Genomic DNA, 14013 nt, shown 5'->3' on the forward strand with positions numbered 1-14013 from the left:
GTTTTTCTTAATGTATGCCCTCATTACTGGGATAGAACATGCAAATTGGATATTGGCCAAGCACCTATCCAGTTGTACATATTTTATGGTTATTTTTGACCTTCCCTAAGATGACAACTTTTAAGAATTATAGTTGGAATTTGAAAGTGGTTTAGTTTCTGTGCATCTTCTATAACAGTGAATCTTCAACTGAATTGCTAGCTTTGTAACTTACTACAGCAATACTCTCCATCTGCTTCAGCAAAATGGCACTAGTGGGATTATTTTTCTTTTCAGCTGCCACTAAAGGCTGTAGTACATCAAACACAGGTGCTTTTTCTACACTATATCAATGGATCATATACGTAAAGTACAGACCTAAAATTGGCAAACAGTAGCAATGACATGTTCTAGGCTACAAGGCTTCTTTGGGCTAGATAACCTATCAGTGGATATATAAAGAATTAGCCAAGACTGGGAAGCATGATTATAATATACTTTCTGTAAAATGGATTCTTAATGCTTTACATGCAGAAAGAGCTCCATATTTTGGCTCTTTATATCTTTAAAAGTATAGATTATAAATAGCTTTTTGAAGCTTTTACTTTAAATGAAAGGGCACAGAATGTCTCTAAACAAAGTACATTTCGAGACTTTAATTTGATCTTCAGATTACATATCTGCAAAGAAAAAAAAAGTGTCAAAACAGTTTGGACTTTGTTCTCCATGTGCTTCATTTCAGCATTAACAAACAAAAACCAAATCCCCGATCTTAAAATAGGGACTTACAATGCAATGGATTACCAATGTTTACAAATGGTGCATGCATATAAATATATGCAGTACATGCATAATCTCTGCATATGTACAAAGAAAATGGAAACGGCAATCTTCACTCTACCTTAGTGACCAAACCATGTCTCTCCCAGTCAGCTGCTTCCTCAGGTTCATTCCTGTATTTGATTTTATTACTCCTTTTGCTTCACCTGAACTTTCTCATAAGTCGATCATAGGCATGTAGGGCTGGAAGGGACCTCGAAGTTGTCAAGTGTATTCCCTGCACTGAGGCAGGCCTAAGTAACCTAGACCATCCTAGACAGGTGTTTGTCCAACCTGTTCTTAAACCTCCAATGGATTTTTGAGGATTCCCAAACCTCCCTTAGAAGCCTATCCCAGAGCTTTTCCCTACCCTCATAGTTAGATGAGAAATTTGGAAAATAAGTCTCCCTTGCTGCAGATTAAGCCCATTACTTCTTGTCCTACCTTTAGTGATCATGGAGAACAATTGATCACTCTTCTTTATAATAGCCCTTACCATATTTGACAAAGTTTTCAGGTCTCCCCCCCCCCCCCATCGTCTTTTCTCAAGACTAAACATACCTAGATTTCTAACATTTCATCATAGGTCAGCGTAACAGGGTATGCTCCCTCACCCTGGATTTCTTTTCAAGTTTCACTCTTATGTACATTCACCACAGTGCACTTCATTTACCATGTCTTATGCAGCTTCATGCCCCATCACCATAAAGCTTTCCTCAAGCTTCAATGTACTCCCTAGTCACAGGGTGGGATGAGAGGTCCTGAGATCTCTAAGAAATCTCTGAGATCCTGGACTGCTTTGCCCTTCCTGTCAGCTGCCTCCTCCCCACTTCTTGTCTCCCTTTTAACTGTCCTCAGCACCGGGCGGAATCTCCTCACTAATTGGTTAATCGTGCAATCCTAATCAATTATCTCCCCAATTTTGCCTCTGTGGGGAAGCTTACAGAATGGTGAGTCAGCCTTGGGCTACTCCCACCCTGTCAGGTTTTTCTAAATCTTATTTATTTATTCATTTTTTTTGTTCTCTGGACTCTCTCTCCAATTTGTCCACCTGTCCTAAAGTGGGGTATCCAGATTGGGCACAGTACTCCGGCTGAGGGCTTATCATTACCAAGCAGTAGGACCATTACCTCCCATGACATACCTATGACAGTTGTGTTATGCTGCAGAACAGTAGCCTTTTTTTTTGTTTTTTACAACATCATCACGTTAATTTATATTGAAGTTGTGACCCACTGTAACCCCCAGATCCTTGTCAGCAGTACTACCACCTAGCCAATTATTCTCTATTTTGTAGCTGCGCATTTGTGCTTTTTTCCTTCATAAGTGTAGTACTTTCCACTTGTCTTTATTGAATTTCATTTTGTTGAATTTAGACCAATTCTCCAGTTTGTCAGTCATTTTGAATTCTGATCCTGTAAACCTCTCCCACGTTGGTGTCCTCTGCAAAATTTATAACCATACTCTCCACTCCATTATCCGAGTCATTAATGAAAATATTGAATAGTACCAGATCCAGGACTGATCGTTTGGGACCCCACTAGTTGTGTCTTTCCGGTTTGGCAGCAAACCATTGATACCTATTCTTTAAGTATGATCTTTCAACCAGTTGTGCACCCATTTTATAGTAACTTCATTTACACTGCATGTCTGTAGTTTGTTTATGAGACTGTCATGTGGGACTGTGTCAAAAGCCTTCCCTAATATCAAGATATATCGCATTGCTGCTTCCCCACTAACTAATTGGCCAGTGACCCTATCAAAGATGGAAATTAGATTGGTTTAGCATGTGGCTAAATGGCACAAGTGAAGTCCAGGAAAAAATTGAAAATATTAAAGATCTTGAGCTAATTTCACCAAAAAAAACCCCTGGTCTGGTGAACATCGTGGGAGAAGTGTATGCTAAGAATTTCTTGCTTGTTATTAAATAGTATACATTTAGTGTACAGAGGAATAATGTCATCTTAAATACTTGATTTTTTTTTTTACAATTGCACAAGGCTTTAACATTAAATAAAGAGTTTTACACGTATACAGGGTATATCAGTTAGTAATTATCTGCAAACACTTATTGAAAGCTTCCTTGCCTCCCCAGTAACCATCCCATAATTTCTTACTTCACCTGCATAATGTATGACATTTGTGTTGCGCTGCAGAACAGTAGCCTTTTTTTACAACAGCATCACATTAATTTATATTCAAGTTGTGACCCACTATAACCCTCAGATCCTTGTCAGCAGTAATACCACATCAAGGTCATAATTTGTTGGAAACTACTGTTGACTTGACTGGTTAATTGTAATTGTACCCAGCATTATTCACTCTGTAATTATGAATCAGCCAGAACCCACATAATGCTATGTCCAGTTAAGATGACAGTTCATACTACTTCAAAAATGAGGTTTAAGGATAACATTTTCAAAAGAGCTTTAGTGTTTAAGGCGCTTGGGGCCCTGATCCTCAAAGGAATTTTGGTGCCTAACCCTTATTGACTTTCAAGGAGACTTAAGTTCCTAAAGGCCAAATCTTTAATAGCATGTAGGTACCAAAAGTTGCAGATGGGAAATCGATGGGAATTAGCTAACTAGGTGCTTAGTGTGATTTTTCAAAAGTGCCTGTTTGCATCTTTATGCTCCTAAATCTTTTAAAAGTCTGGCCCTAGGTACCTAAATCGCTTATAAGAATCAGAACTAAGCTTTTAAAACTTTATCCTAAATGTTTAAGTGCCCAATTCTGCAGTCTACATTCAGGGAGAACTCCATGGGTTCACAAAGATTCTCTGTTAATAAGCCATTCTGATGAAGCTTTTCCAGCACAGCTAGAGTACGCAAATGTCACTTTCAAGTGTTTACAAGCTTCAGGGACTTGATACAACTACCTGAAGCACATAATACAGAAATATTTAAATGTTCTTTCTCCTTCTCTGTATCACACATACTGTAGTTGCAGTCTTGGCACTTTTTATTATACACAATGTGACAGGGCAAGGCCAGATGGCTATAGAAAAGTAGTGGGAGATAGATATATTAGCTCCAGGCTAAACAAATCCTTGGTACCAAGATAAGTGAAATGGCAGTTGCTCCAGGTCAATTAAGACACCTGGGGCCAATTAAGAAGTTTCCAGAAGTCAGGGAGAATGCTAGGTTGATTAGGACACCTGAAGCCAATCAGGGGCTGGCTGAAACTAGTTAAAAGCCTCCCAGTTAGTCAGGTGGGGGTGCATGTCAGGAGCTGTGGGAGGAAGTTGTGCTGTTGGAGAGACTGAGTAGTACACACCATATCAGGCACAAGGAGGGTGGCCCTGAGGTAAGGGTGATGTGGAGCTTGAGGAAGTGAGGGCTGCTGTGGGGGAAGTTGCCCAGGGAATTGTACATGTCATGTTTCTAAAAGGTCACCTACCATAGCTGATTCTGTTAGGGTCCCTGGGCTGGAGCCCGGAGTAGAGGGTGGGCCCGGGCTTTGCCCCCTGATTAATCATTGAGACTTGGAGACAACACAGACTGTGGAAGGAAGGATAACTTCTCCTCACCTCCCTCGCTGGCTTATGATGAAAATGTCTCAGACTGTGACCCTTGTCTCTAGAGAAAGAAGGGTTATGTGGAGGGTCACAGTGAGCCTCTGAGGCTAGCGAAATCTGCCAGGAAATGCTGGACCCACGGAGGCAAGGACAGAGCTTTGTCACAATACATACACATTCTGTCATAGTAAAAGCACTACAGTGTCACATCACAATGAATGGTAGACAAAACACAGAAGCATTGTCCAGCAATCTTCCTTCACGTTGTCCGGTCTTCATACAGCCTTGAAAAATGCAGTATACTGTATCTTTTCCAGTCAGCCACATAATTGAACCACACTGGCTGCAGGTGCCCTTGCCCCTGCCAGCTGTCCTTGCAACACTTACTTTAGCAATCTTCCTCCACTCATCTGACCTATGTGTCCTGCAAACTCAAGTTTTCTTCACCAGATTGTTTTGATATCAGGTATCTCTCCAGATATGCTGTAAATTCAGGCCACTACAACCTCATTAGTTGTATGTGGAGTATAGCTAATGCACAGCAATCACACACAACATTTAATTTGTAGGCAGAGAGCCTTAATGTTTTCTCCTTAACATCTCAGTTTGACCAAATGCACCCCTGTATTCACACCCAACATATCATTGTAGTAATCTTTGTACAAAATATGCCTTGTAAGGTTTAGTTAAAAACTAATAAGTTGCAGGTCAATAATATCATACTGAAATGTATGTATAGCAAGATGCTAAAGACAAGAGACTGCTGCAATTTCATTTTACACTTCTTGATAAAACCTTTGCTTCTCAAAATGGGACAGAGTATTGCCAGAGCAGCAGTTGCAAGATGAGTTCTAAATCCTGATGAACATCCCTTGTAATTCTACTACCCAGATATTAAGTGCTCAACAAACTCCAGTGCCTCCTCAGATTTGGGTAGGAATATCTTCATCTTTTCAACACACCTAGAGGTTACCCTTGTCTGTCTCTTTCTGCACAATCTGTAGGCCTAACTTCTCTGCTTCCACACTATTGTTTTTAGCAGTTTTGCACATCCTCTTGTGAGAATCCAATCAGCTGAGGATCACTGATGAAGCATCGATTAACTTTTCATCATCTAGGAGATGCATCCTCCTGTAAATTTCTGTGAGTGTCTGTTAAGATTTCTTCAAGATCATAGTTGAAGTTGGTTGGTGATAGCAAGTTGTCCTGTGTTGCACCTATCCTCAAGTCAAACCAACTACTCTTCTCATGCCCCACAAATTTTGAAGCCATCATCCTTCCAGAGATTTTGTATCAGGCTCATTACACTTCACTAACTCTGAGCAGCTGCAGGGTTGCCCAAAGAGGTTTGCCATATGCTATCAACTGTCTTAATGAAATCAAACATCGACCACCTTCCTATCATCCTCCAGCATAGCTCCTGCAGGTTGAATATTTGCTTCCGTGTACTACTTTTGAGCCTAAACCAGCCTTGTTCTTCAGCCAGGAAGTTCTCTACCTTGGTTGCAATTCTCTTCATCATGATGCACAGCAGTATTTTGCTAGGGTGTGTCAATGATGTTGTATTCTAACTTTTACAAACTGCCAAATCCCTCTCCTTTTTTTTTTAATAGGAATCATCAGGGACTGTATCCAAGTCTTGGGCCAAATTCCAGAATACCAAATCATGTTGAGAAGCTTATGGCATACCTGGGTGAGTACCCCTCCTCCACTTTTAATTTAGTTCTGTTAGTACCTCATCCATCCCAGGGGCATCATTGTTTTTCAGAGTCTGTACTGGTTCCTCAACTTCAATTGGAGGAGGAGGTTCATAAGGATAAGTCAAACTTCTCTCATAAACATCCTCTACTTATTTCATTTCCAACTTAGAATTTGTGTCACTCATAATACCTATTTCCAAGCAATACCTACCTCAGGTGTTGGGTGAAATTATATTTTTCCTGCTAGAGAAACCTCTTGAGACTTGAGGGTTTGGTAGACCTTCCTAATGGCATTTGCCCCAAAAGAGTCCTGTATACTGTTGTTCAAGCCAATCTTCTTTTGCCACTTTAATCAGTGCATTCAGATCATATGGGAATATTTCACTCTTGCAGTTTCATCAGTCTCTTTCTCTGTGCTCCTAAATTCCCTCATTGAGTTGTGTGATCAGTCTTCTCTGTGATCTAAGATTTCTTTAAGATCGCGTTTCCCCAGGAGTTTATCTTCACTCTTTATATAGTGCAGCAGGAGATGTTTTCAGTCTGATCAATGCTACTTGTGCCGAGGTCAGTGGTTTGCAACTTTTGTTCAATTGTCTTCTTGAATTCCACTTGGGTTTCATGGGCTTTCAGTTTGTCACCACTCTAATAGACTTTGAAGATACTTGCTAAATTTTCTTGCTTCACAATTTGGTCTTTGTTGCTACTAAGTTATGATTGGATCCTATGTTGGCCTTCTTGAAGCTTTGACTGGCATCGCACTGGAACCCCATCTCTTTGAAACGGTCATGATTAAGTCAATCTGATTCTGATTCAGCAAATCCAGTGATGTTCAAGTCCATCACCATGCTGGTTTGTGCTTGAACAAAGCATTTAATACTAAGTCATTTCCAGTCACAAACTGCATGAGTTGCAGTCCTCTGCTGTTTGTCTTGCTATACTCAAACTTCCCAATACAGCTGAACCATTTTGGATAACTCCCAGGAGCAGCACATTCATTGTAGTCAATAGGTACAAGATATGAGATATGTCTCTGGTAAGCAGCTACTAACTCCTCCTCAATGTCACTGTAGAATTTTTCAACCTCTTAATCATCACAGTTGCTAGTATGGCCATAACTTTAGAAAACAGTTCCATTAAAAGGGTGAGCTACCAATCTGAGGGTCATCAACCTGCTGCTGACTGATTTGTAGGCCATCGTGTAGGGGCTGATCTGGTTTTTGATCAGCAGCACATCCCTGTGCTGTCTTATCCTGTCACCACTCCAGATCAGCATGTTTCCTTCCTCAGCAATTGTCATTCCATTCCCAGTCCATATGGACTCTCACAAACCAATCACATCCTCTATATACAAGGAGATTTCATTTTGTACTAGCTATAGGTAACCTGCTTTCATTTTACAAACGTTCCATGTGCCGATGGAGAAAACCTTGTTTTGACCAGTTTAATTTGCTTGGAATCCAGGCACCCCTTCTCAAATGCACTGCTAGAATTACCCAGGGAAAATGTATTGATTTCCCTGAACAGGGCAACAAATTTGTCCACATCTGTGCTGAAGTGTTGCCATATCATCGTGTGTGATTATGGACAATAATGCTCAGTAGTGTCCATCTCCCCTTGAACATCTACTGTTGCTTTCGTCCATCCTGAGGGGCATGGCACCCTGCTTTTGTTAGGAGTTCCTTCTCCTAGGTGGGCTGTCTACCAAGACTGAAGAGGATAGCCTTCCCTGAGTATCTGGTTTCTTTATAAGAAACCAGTACTCGCCTTTTGCATACTTGCATATATATCCTACAGTAAAAGGAATATCATCTTAAGAAAAGTACAACTTAAAAAAAAAACCCTTTTCTCAAGCTGCAAATCACTTCATGAATAAAGTCCTCCTCCCCTCTCTGCAAAATGTAGAAGTTGCAGTGCATTTTGTAAGCTATGCAAAGTGACATCTTCGTCTGAATAGATGCACACACTGATGGCAACATGCATTTATTAAAAAAAAAGAAAATGAAATGACTTTTTTAATCTCCAGACTGGCCAAAACAAATGCCTACTTCACAAAGTAACTTGATTTACCTAACTTGAAAAAGATAAAAGGCAGTGCTTATTTACCTACTTCTCTGTGGTTCAGTCAATTTAATGCTATGCTGCTGATAAGTATGCTTACTGCAATCCAAAGATGAATAAAATATATAACTATGAAATGTCCTATGGTGTTGAAGAGAAAATAAATATTAAACCAGAGAAGTATGCATACATTCTGTGCATGTTGGGCCTGGTCTAAAGTCCACTGAAGCAAATGATTAGAATCCCATTGCCTTCAATGCTTTGGATCATGCCCTTAGGAAACTGGCTGTTAGTAGATGTTGACAAATGTGCTACATTCAGCCTAATTTTACCAAAATGTCTTCCACATATATCTGTGAGAGCTGATCATTTTTTGAGGACTTGAGCTGTGTTGTAGACGAATAGGTTGTTGCTATATTACACTTTTAATTTAGGACCTAATCTAACTTCCATTGATGTCAATGGGAGTCTTTCCCTTGATTTCAGGAGGAGTTAGATCAGGCCCTTGATACTAAGTACCAAAATACTAAGAAAAGATTTAATTTTGGGATTAAGGATTTGTCCACACCTGGAAATTTATTGGAATACCTGTTTCAGAATATTAGACATAAGGTTTGTGAGGTACTATCTTTTATTGGACCGCCTTCTGTTGGTGAAAGAGACAAGCTTTTAGAGCTACATAGAGCTGTTTTTGGGTGTGTCTGAGCTGTGTGTGGCGCAAAAGCTTCTTTCACCAACAGATTTTGGTCCAACAAAAGATATTACCTCACCAACCTACTGTCTCTTATACCCTGGGACCAACACAGCTACGACGACACAGTTCTAGAAGTTGTTTTGGTACAAGTCCCCATTTGGACATTGTGATTCTGGAATAAGAGTGCCTTTTCTGGTTTAACTTAATCCACTTTGGAAGAGCAATTTTGGTAAATTATCCAAGGGTAGACAAGTCCTAAATAGAACTGAACTGTCTCATTGTAAAAGCCTGGTAATGAGTTTGTGCACTACTGCCCTTGCTGGTAGGAATTCATCAAAACTACATAAATATTAATAGATGTGTCCTACAATGCTGCCTGACTAGAGCTGGTGTAGTAGTAGCTGATGATTGTTGATGAATTTCAAATTTTGTCCAAAAGTTAGTTTGCAAAATACATTTTTGTGGGACTTGATGAAATCTATAACTAGATAAATACTATTCAGTGAATATATAATTCAGTAATTACCAGTGAAATTCATAGAATGCTGTTGACTAATGCTTTCTGCTATCCAAACAATTCCATAGCTGATATATTAAAGTTGATGCTTTAGCTGACTCAATAGTGACTGCTGTAGTTTAGAGCTAGAGGTTGGAAGTTCTAATCTTCATGAATGTTTAGGATATATGCAACCATGGGTTATTGCATTAGATTCTGAAAAACTATTCTCTCACAAAATCTATTAACTACAGAGGGGAATCAGGGCCTGATCCAAAGCCTTTTGGAGTTAATCATAGAACAATAGATAATGCTGCCTGTTTCTCATTTTATAGTGTCACCTGAAAGTGAGAACAGGCACTCATGGCACTGTTGTAGCCGGCATTACAAAATATTTATGTGCCAGATGCGCTAAAGATTCATGTACCTTCATGGTTCAACCACCATTCCAGGGGACATGCGTCAATGCTGATGATGGGCTCTGCTTGATAACAATCCAAAGCAGCGTGGACTGACACCTGTTCATTTTCATTACCTGAATCAGATGCCACCAACAGAAGGTTGACTTTCTGTTTTGGTGGTTCGGGTTCTGTATTTTCCTGATCAGAGTATTGCTCTTTTTTAAGACTTCTGAAAGCATGCTCCACACCTCGGCCCTCTCAGATTTTGGAAGTCACTTCAGAATCTTAAAGCTTGGGTTGAGCGCTATAGCGATCCTTTGAAGTCTCACATTGGTACCTTCTTTGCGGTTTGTCAAATCTGCAGTGAAAGTGTTCTTAAAATGAACAACGTGTGCTGGGTCATCACCTGAGACTGCTATAAAATGAAATATGGCAGAATGCAGATAAAACAGAGCAGGGGACATACAATTCCTCCCCCAAGGAGTTCAGTCACAAATTTAATTAATGCATTATTTTTTTTAATGAGGGTCATCAGCATGGAAGTATATCCTCTATAATGGTGGCCAAAGCAAGAAGGGGCATATGAATGTTTAGCATATCTGGCACATAAATACCTTGCAATGCTGGCTACAAAAGTGCCATGTGAATGTCTGTTCTCACTTTCTGGTGACATTATAAATAAGAAGAGGGCAGCATTATCTCCTGTAAATGTGAACAGACTTGTTTGTCTTAGTGATTGGCTGAACAAGAAGTAGCACTGAGTGGACTTGTAGGCTCTGAAGCTTCACATTTTGTTTTTGAGTGCAGTTATGTAGCACACAAAAATCTACATGTGTAAGCTGTGCTTTCACAGCAAAGAGATTGCACTACAGTACTTTTGTATGAGGTGAATTGAAAAATACTGTTTATCATTTTTATAGTACAAATATTTGTAATCCATAATATACCCTTTGATTTCAGTTATAACACAATACAATATATATGAAAATGTAGATAAACATCTGAAATATTTAATACATTTCAATTGCTATTCTATTGCTTAACAGTGCAATTAAAACTGATTAATTGTGATTAATATTTTTAATCACAATTAATTGTTTGAGTTAATTATGTGAGTTAACTGGAATTAATCAACAGCCATAAAAGGAATATATGAAGACAGGAATTTGATCCAGAAACTCTCATTCATATCACTTCCTGAGTCCTATTTTTGAACTCGTCTGCAATGAATGGAGATGAGGAATATTTGATTCGGCTTCTGACGTCTAAATAATAACGAATTTCTGTTGTCACCTCTGTCTGAGTGCAAGATTGGAGTTTATTGGGGTGTCTATCCAAGACTTGTCCTTGTTTGGATTATATGATTCATCCCATTGTAGCTATATTGTTTATTTTTTATATCTCTTGTAAAATATATTTCTTTTCACACTAAAGACCATGCTATATTATCTTAGTGGCCTATATATGAATTTCTCTGGTACTGAAAGAACTTTAAGGATCAGATCCTCAAGTGTTGTAAATCACTTGAGCTCCAGTGAGACCAATGGAACTAGGCTAATTTACAGAACCTGAGGCCTTCAGCTTCTAACGTCATGATTCACTACATACCATAATAACTTTAAAATTAAATCTGCAAACATCATGGTAAATCAATATAACTCCATTAACAATAGTCCAACTATTAAGTAAGCCAGCTCATGGAATAAATTAATGCAGAGAGTGATGACAGAAAACCTTGAACATACCTATTAATGTAACAAAACAAAAAATGCTGCCATTGTCCATTTAGTTACATGCATCTCTGATGTTGGAGGTCATGGCAATGTCATTGCTCAGATGCTATGATGGTTTGCTATTCTTGATATATATAAAAATGCTATAATAACAACCAATACCCACTTTTATCTTTTTCCAACAACAAAGGTGTCAGCTATCTCTTTACACTTGGTTGTTCAGTCATACTCTTCAAATTCATAATTTTGTGTTCCTCATATGTGGAACTGTATTGTATGATTAAGTAGACATAGTGGCAATGTGATGGATTTCCCAGTTACCTCCTTTCTTTGAGATAAAACTGGACCATATTGCTTTAATCAAGTTTCTTTTATTTTTGTTTCGTAAATTTACACAGTTAAGCGTAAGACCATATCCTAATATGGCAGCATTTTATATCAAATACTTTTACTGCTTCCAGACAACACAATCATGGTAGTGAGATCCAAATGACCTCTCCCTCTCGACTACAGAGAGAAATCAATCTAAGCTACGCAATTTGAGTTACGTGAATAGCATAACTCAAGTTGACATAGCATAGATCTACTTACTGCGGGGTCCACGCTATGTGATGTTGATCCAGTGGAGTACAGGAGTCAACGGGAGAGCAATCTGTGGTTGATTTAGCAGGTCTTCACTAGACCCGCTAAATCGACTGCCGATGCATCGATTGCCATGTGTCGATCCCCCGGTAAGTGTACACAAGCCCTTAGATCAACTCATCTATCTCCTTGATGCAGGATTGTGCTCTACAATATTTTCAAATGTCTTGTTTACTCTAATTCTGAATGTCTTAAGCCATAGGGATTCTAGGACTTCTCTGGGGGAGACTATTCTACCACCTAAAGCCGTACCCATGCTCACTTGCTGGGTGAGGCCATGAATTGACAGGGAGAGGGAGGAGGCTGGACAGCCTTATGGTTCAGATGAATGTCAATGAGATTTTTCCCTCCTTGTTTTCTGCAAGAGGGGGAAAAGGGAAGTCTCTTTTTATGGAGGAGGGTGGGTGAAGTATTTTCCATAGAGGTCCTTTATATAATAACTTCCTATTAAGAAGTACAATAGAAAATGCTATGCTATCTTGTATCTGCACTCCTGAAAGTTGCTCCTTAATTCCTTTCCAGCTTCTTCTATAGATAATTAAATACATTTTAAAACAGATTCAGAAATTCTTGATTTTTTTTTTAATATCCTACACGTTGGACAAAGTTAATCATTTAATTTTCATTCACTGTTTTTTTTCTTAGAAATTTTGTCAATGTTTTAAATGACAGATCATTTTTAATTCATTTGCTATTAACTTTGCTCCTATTAATCGAGGAAAAAAAACTTTGGGCACTAATGAAGATGTAATAGGTAATTTTGAATAAATTTAATTCTTGTGATCACCATGAGCGGCATCATTAATTATAGAGGTATCTACAGTTACACATATTTACTGAGTCTTTTAAACAAGCCATGGATTTTGTTTAACCAGAGGATCCTTTGCGATTCCCATGCAACCTCCCTGAAGTAAAACGGTTGGTGATGGGGTCATTGAATAAATAATGTTTGAGAGCGCTTGTCAGCACCTGGTAAAAATTATCAATGAGGGAATCCATGGTAGAGGCTTTGAATGCTAGTGTTACAGTTTCAGATTAGAGTATTTGATTAAAGTTTGTGCCAGAAACAGCCTGCACCTCAGTTTGTACAAGCCCCACTCCTGCAGAGCTTTCTTAGAGTGCCATACTGTGCTGCAGGAACACCCTTACACCTGACGTATGATGTTCTGACCTTTCAGTAGACAGAGTACTGGAAAATGTAGTCCCGGCCTTCCATCTGGTACTGGATAAAATGGACATTTTACACAAAGGAAGCAGGCCCCACTTATACTAGTGTACACATTTCAATTTTTGAACGGTACATTAGGACCTACCATCTATCTTTGGCCTTAAGAATTTGCAACTGAACAAAAGGAAGCAAATCCAGAGCTAGCCTTTACTGCTTTATAAGGTACGTATTATCTGAAAGATGTTTATAAATACATTTTCCTTTACTTTGTTGATGATCCTTATGGTTAAGGGTATTTTTGAGTTAAATATTTTAGGGGACATTCATGTCTGGTGTCACTCTATTGAAATCAATGGGATGAATTTGGCTCTTTTGCTCTCTGGCCAAATTATAAATACAATAGTTGAATCAGAGAAACGCATTTAACTTTCCAAAAATAGGAATGGCTGACACTTCGTATAATGAAAATCCACAGCAATCAGGACAATACTTTCCATTAAAGGACAGACTTTAAATGCACAACATCCGATGAAGTGAGCTGTAGCTCACGAAAGCTTATGCTCTAATAAATTTGTTAGTCTCTAAGGTGCCACAAGTACTCCTTTTCTTTTTACAAAACTTTGTGATGTTGTCACAAGGTGGCAGCATAACCTTCAGTTCTTCAATACATATTGGGCTTCATTCTTTATTGAAATGGCCCTTTCCCCTGCTGCTATCAACCATAATGCAGTTCCTTATTGACATCCAAAATACCTTATTAAATGTGTTTAATCCATTAATAGAAATGAATGCTAAAAATCAACAAG

General features: G+C 38.8%; 1 long non-coding RNA gene across 6 annotated transcripts in view; it reads left to right on the forward strand.

The window, feature by feature from the left end:
* LOC122461070 overlaps window positions 1–14013 on the forward strand; it is a 114263-nt gene that overhangs the window by 74923 nt on the left and 25327 nt on the right. For 4 of the 6 annotated variants that reach the window (XR_006282777.1, XR_006282776.1, XR_006282775.1 and 1 more), the window contains one exon: window positions 5929–6008. This is a non-coding gene — a long non-coding RNA (uncharacterized LOC122461070). Of the gene's footprint in view, window positions 1–746; window positions 925–5928; window positions 6009–14013 lie in introns of those variants that run through there. The other 2 variants (XR_006282780.1, XR_006282779.1) reach the window with 1 other exon arrangement.

The sequence above is a fragment of the Dermochelys coriacea genome, chromosome 7 (assembly GCF_009764565.3).
Source record: "Dermochelys coriacea isolate rDerCor1 chromosome 7, rDerCor1.pri.v4, whole genome shotgun sequence".
NCBI lineage: Eukaryota > Metazoa > Chordata > Testudines > Dermochelyidae > Dermochelys > Dermochelys coriacea.